This window comes from Ambystoma mexicanum, chromosome 4q (genome assembly GCF_040938575.1).
Source record: "Ambystoma mexicanum isolate Mex_15411 chromosome 4q, UKY_AmexF1_1, whole genome shotgun sequence".
Taxonomy (NCBI): domain Eukaryota; kingdom Metazoa; phylum Chordata; class Amphibia; order Caudata; family Ambystomatidae; genus Ambystoma; species Ambystoma mexicanum.
In genome coordinates this window covers 263,937,891-263,944,022 of record NC_090928.1, presented here as the reverse complement: position 1 = coordinate 263,944,022, position 6,132 = coordinate 263,937,891, and positions in this window count along the sequence as shown.

Genomic DNA, 6,132 nt, shown 5'->3' with positions numbered 1-6,132 from the left:
GAGACTTGCAGCCGTTAAGTGGATATCGCAATTTCGAGTGTACGGTAGTAGCCCCGGCTAGCATGTGGGCAGGTGACAGGGCACGTGCTAGGGCTGGAACTCAGTACGCACATCACAGGAGGAACTTGGCAGGTCAGGCCAACGGGAGTTGCATGTTCGGCTTGGATTAGTATTTGCTGGGAGGAAAAAGGGGATTATATCAGAGTTGGTGCTCGAGTAGGAGCAGAAAGAGAGAGGCACTCAAGAGGATTAAGGGTGCCGGGAAGTTATATGAGGGGCAGGTTATGAGGAACGGACTGCATGTACGGGGGTGCTCGTTTGCCCTTGGTGCAGTGGGGGCAAGTGATGAGAGGTGACTGCATGGACGGGGTGTGTGAGGGCCCCTGGTGCAGTGGGGGGAAGTATTGAGAGGTGACTGCATGGACGGGGGTGCACAAGGGCCCCTGGTGCAGTTGGGAATCATGGTGTAATGGACGCATGGTGCTGGAGGGGATCGTTATGTGGATTGGACTGCATGGATGGGGCGCAGGTTTGGCCCCTGGTGCCTCCGCTATCCTATTACCCTCCTGTTCTCACTTGCACCCACCCTTCATCACCTTACCACTATTGGCCATGTTTCCCACACTGCACCGGGGCCCACGTGCACCCCCGTCCATGCAGGCCCATCTCTAATTTCCCTGTCCAAGTGTAAGAAGAAAAATCCTTTTTTTTAGCACCCCATTGTCCCTCTTTGCAAACCTGCGGTGCTAATAGCCTTCATCCCCCATTGCAGGGACTGAAATGGGGGAAAATGGTGCAGAGACCTCGTTATCCAACCTCGCTTCGCTTGGGCTGATAACTTGGGTTGCCGGGCTGGTATCCACTTTTCCAGTCCCTGGAACGGAGGATGAACGCCACAATATTCCCATTAGCAGAACACAAAATGCTAATGGAAATGTTGGAACATCTTATTGAGTCTATGTACTTTACTGAGAAATGTAAAGTAGATGGAGTCTATACGTTTTTTTAGCTCTAATTTTTAACTGTGAACGGTGGTTCCTAAAGGAACATTTCTTTTGTTGTTTTCGGATGTATTTTTTTTGGGCAGGAGAGCTTAGAAAGAAAGGTGGGGAGGGAAATGAGGGAAGAGGCACCAAACACTAATATGGAGCGACAGGTGGACAGGAGACAATGTTGCACGTGTGTTATTTCTAAGGTAGGGGGGAAGTGTTTCTCATGCTCCTTGATTACAGCTTCAAAAGCACTTTGAAAGTGCTTTCCTCTGCAGAATGTTTTGTTGTAGTATGTACAGAGGACTGTGGTCTTCTAAAAAAATGGATCAACAGCCTCTTTTGTTGCTTGCAAGGTAGCTGGTGGGATTTTGTGTCCCACAGAAGTAGGCTGTGTGGTTACAGTGTTGGTTGAGGAAGATGAGGTGGAGGAAGACAGCCTTCTACTTGCTAAGAAAGGAACAACCTTTCTGAGAGCATTGCGGTCATTGGATTTGGTGTGGCAGCACATGGAGGTGGTCCCGTAAGATTACTGTCCGGGGAGTCCGCGACTGAATACAAAGTTGCACTCAGTGCATTTTACTTTGGTAGCTTTAGCCTTTGGTACATTCCCAACAGTGGTAAAGAACTGCCACACCCATGATTCTCTCTGGGTGGTAGAGGTAGGCACTTCCTCTACCGCATCTTCTTGGTTCTCTTCATTGTCTAGGAAGTACTGCACTTTTTTTGTTTTGAAGGTCCTCCAGCTCGTGGTGCCTCCTGGGGAGGGGGGTGGCATTAGCTGATGCCATTGTGTAAGATAAATAGCAGTTTTATGTGTACTAGATTGTTAATGGATAATAAGTAGGAATAGGTGTAGGAGCTGTGCAAAGGAAATTTTGAAGTTGAGAATTCCTAGATCAGTAGGAAATACAGTTCCGAACTGTCCGCGAAGCACAGTTCTTATCGCGAAGTGCAGACGGGTTCTCAGACAGGTGATCATGGGGCGCGCCAGCGTATGCTCATGTGGCACTGTCCGGAAGGTCTGCAATGATGTCAGATGTTCGTAGACGTCTACGGATGCAAAATCAGTTGAAATAGTTGCAAAAAGTGTATAGAAGAGTTAGAAATGATGCTAGAAGGTGGAAAATGACAGAGTTTTAAGGCGACACTTTGTAAATTGGACACAAATATTGCTATTTTGGGTAAGTATGATATTAGTAAATTGTTAGAAAATAGCATGCGCTGGTAAAAACCTATGAAATTCCATGAGTAAACTTTGTTAAAGGGACGTTATGGTTACAAGTAAAACCGAAAACCTCCAGAAATTCACCAGTTATGGTAAGCTAAGCAACCATAACTCATGCCACCACTGTGCACTGCTAAGACTAGCACCCAGGATATCAAAGATGACATCACAAATGTAATTGATGACATCACTGATGACATCACATGCAAAATTAATTTTGATGAAAAGTCTCTACAAGGGGTTGTGTTTATATATTTGGTAACAAGATGTCAGGGTTGATCGGGAGACCTATCATGAACTACTTAATCTATTAAAGAATGTACTCATCTAAAATCATTGTATTGGAGTGTTGTTGTTAATACAGAAACCCAACCATATATAAAAATAGGCAATGACTGCAGCAAGCACCATAGAAGTACACTATTTAAACTCTTGTCATTTTGGATAGTACAATAATGAATGCTAGCTTATCGGAGCTTTGAGTAAACATGTAATAACTAGCTAACAATTCAAGACTTGCAACACTTGTGCTAGTACAAACAATACATCTGAAGAACCACAATGCATAGTAATCAGCGGCACATACAGGGAAACTAAAGTAAGGAAGAAAGAAACAGCATCTTCATGTATTGTGTGTTTGAGGCTTGCTCATTTCCCCATGTATGTGCACCATGAGCTGAGACCATACCCTAAGGAAAGTACTTTCAGAACATATGACAAGGTTAACGTCTAGATATATATCACCTATTCAATTCTAATATTCTGACAAGTGGCCCAGATATGTGATGTGCCTTCCTGGCCCGCATTTGATTTGTGCCTTCTATTTCCCCCTGTGTTCTCTTGCTTACCTTGACTTTGGTGTTTTGTTGCATCTCTCCTTCTCATAGCTCGTTACCACTAGCTGCCAGGTATCCCGCCTGTTTCTGTGCTACTTTGCTGGATTGATGTTGCCCAATTCTGCACTCCCAGCCTATTTCTGTAGCACTCCCTCTGGAGTGTTGCTGAAACTGGGTGCCCCGTGTAAGGGCTCTCCTTATGTTGTGGGAACAACCTCACCGGCTGTGTTTCAAACCCCGTTTTCAGGGCTCTGTTCTTTATTCTGCGTATACAGAAATATTTTGCCATGATCTGTTCCGATAACTGTGCGGAGATGGAGACTCACTTCATTAGCCCTCTGTTGTCTGGCTGGTATAAATTTGAGTTTCTGCACCCCTTAAATATTTGGGGAAACATTCAAATGTGTTCAGTTTCTTGCTGCGGTCGTTGTGGCTGCCATACGTTGCATTGTGTTCATTATTGCTGCAGACCACTTTCTTGTACCGCACAACACGTGCCGCTGTAGTAGTGTGACTGGTTTGCATTGGCTGGTGCGCTTGCTGCCCATATTGGTTGACCACATTCTTCCTTTTGTTGCATTCTGCAATAATAATGTCAGCAAGATGGTGCTAAGAAACTTCCGGCATCTGAGCGATGCTTATTGTCCCCGGCATGTGTGGCGCTCATTTATTGTCTCGGAAGGATGAACAGTTGATTTAGGCCTTGTCGAGATTCTAAACTGCGTCAGCTGGCTCTGCCCGGATGTCAAAGTGAGCGCTCTACCCGCTGAGCTGTCTGTTCGACGTCAAGAGTGTGAAACAAGTCTGTGCTGTATCTATCTGTATGCAGCTGAACCTTTTGTGTTGCTGTCTGCTTGACCTGGGGAGATTCGGCTTCTTAGTTGAAATGATCTTGTTTTCCCAACTGCCACTTTGAGGTAACTGCATGTGTTTTAGGGCTCAATTCATTTGCATGCGGAAAAGTGACTTTGCTCTGCCGACACAAACCCTGATTCGTGGAACTGTGCAAAGTGTATTTTTGCCGTGCAAATTCCACACAAATTCCTTTTGTACTGCAAAAATGACTACGTGCTGACTTTGCCCGGACTTTGCACTGCAAAAATATACTTTGCACAGTTCCCTGATCAGGGTTTGTGTCGGCAGTGCAAAGTCACTTTTCAGCAGTGCATATTCACTTTGAACCGGGCAAATATTCCATGAAACAGGCGCTAAGTCCACTGTCCTCACGGGTTTTCCCCCACAAACTACCTCTCTCTGTATGCAGCTGAACCTTTTGTGTTGCTGTCTGTTTGCTCTTGGGAGCTTCTGTTTCTTAGTTGGAATTTTCTGTTTTTTCCGACTGCCTTGCTGTGGTAAATATATTTGATTTAGTCTTCCAACACGCAATACACCCCCCTTTGCTCTGTGCGGTCTTGTTTCCCAGATTTGCTTCTGGCCCCCACAACGTTCGTTGTGGCCTCTGTGTTTGCGAAGACTGTCGTTTTCGGCTCTATGATACCTTTCTGTCTTACTTGTTTGCGGCTTCCATGCAATTTTGTGCTCCAAATGTAGCTTGGAACTTGTATGTGCGGCCGCTGCCTGGCGCCGGAGTTTTGTGTCATCTCTTTGCTCTGCGTGTTATTTTTTGTAAAAACCACCTGCCCCCCATGCTTGAGGTGCACAAAATTAGGCAGAGATTATTTGCTTGCAAAGCCTGTTGGTTTCAAGAATGAACCGTTGCCTGTTAACCTACACCCGGTCTTGTTTTCTTTGGTTTCTTGGGAGGCATGTTTCTGCCTTGTTGTGCCCTGTGCTCAGGGTACTGGTTTTCTAGTTAAAACTTGACTCACATTGTATTTCAGGGTACTCATTTTGTAGTTGCAAACTTGATTCACGTTGTATTTTGTAAGCATTTGCCCTTTGTATGAACAATTGAAATTGCAAACTGCTACTTTGTCAAAATGACTTTGTTTTGTGTTGTCCTGCTTCCCCCTGCTTTGTAAGAACACACTCCTGTGCGAATCTTTGCTTTTCTTATTCGTTGCCCAAGCAACCCCCGCCAGGGTCTGCTTCCTCGGCCTGGTTGCAACAATGTCTGGAGTATTACGTGTGTCGTTTTCTTTAAGCTCTGCCTTTATTGGAACCTTTGTTTCCCTTTATTCGCGCTCTGCCTATGTTCGGCACTGCATAGATACAAAAAAGAAGTGTCCCAATAAGAAAAAAGCTATGGACTATAACAGAGGTCGTTGTCACGGTGTGCTGTCTCGTGGAGTGATTATTTGAGAAGGAGGACACCCTTCAGGAGGTATATATAACTAACGCCTGGGCTGGTGTCCTCGTACGGGCTCTCTGACCAATAAAGAGCCAGCAATATGTGTTCCTAAGTCACACATACCTCTATGTCCTCATGGCTCTCTAAGCTTCAAGAGCTAGTACACACCATGCTGAATGTGACACACTTGTATCAATTTCACATATTTTTTATTCTTTGAAACAAGTATAACATTTAAGAGAACAGTTTCTAAGTAAACATAATATATACAGTCACAAAAGTGAAACAAAATAATCCCAAAATCAAAAAACACAAATTGAAAGGATAGAAAAGAAAAGGAAAAGATATCAAAGTTCAAAATAGTTCTAGCAAACAGTTGCAGCTGGTATCCAAAATAGAACAAAGTTTAGATACAGTCGAACACAGGTTACCCAGAGGGCTGCCTGGGGTCTGCAGTCAGTTATGACCAAGGCCCAATATAAACTCTGCAATTCTCCCCGTACATTTGTATCGGACAATCCTGTGTGCTTAAGAAATAAATCTAATGGTTAGGCAAGCTAAAGTCCAAGTAAGAAAACAAAGTAGTTCTGAACAAAATATTTTGGAGAGTTGCTGTTCGGTGGGTCTCAATGCTTTGTTGAGTGAACTGCAACTTTACTCTGAGTTTCAATCTGCTCCGCTGTCCCCTGGTGCTTTGATCGCACGCTTCTCATCAGGTTAGTGCGATTTTAAAATTGGTTTGCCGTACTGCTGTACACAATGGGCCTCATTACGACCCTGGCGGTAAGGGGTTAACGCCAGCGTTAGCTGCGCTGACCCCTTACCGCC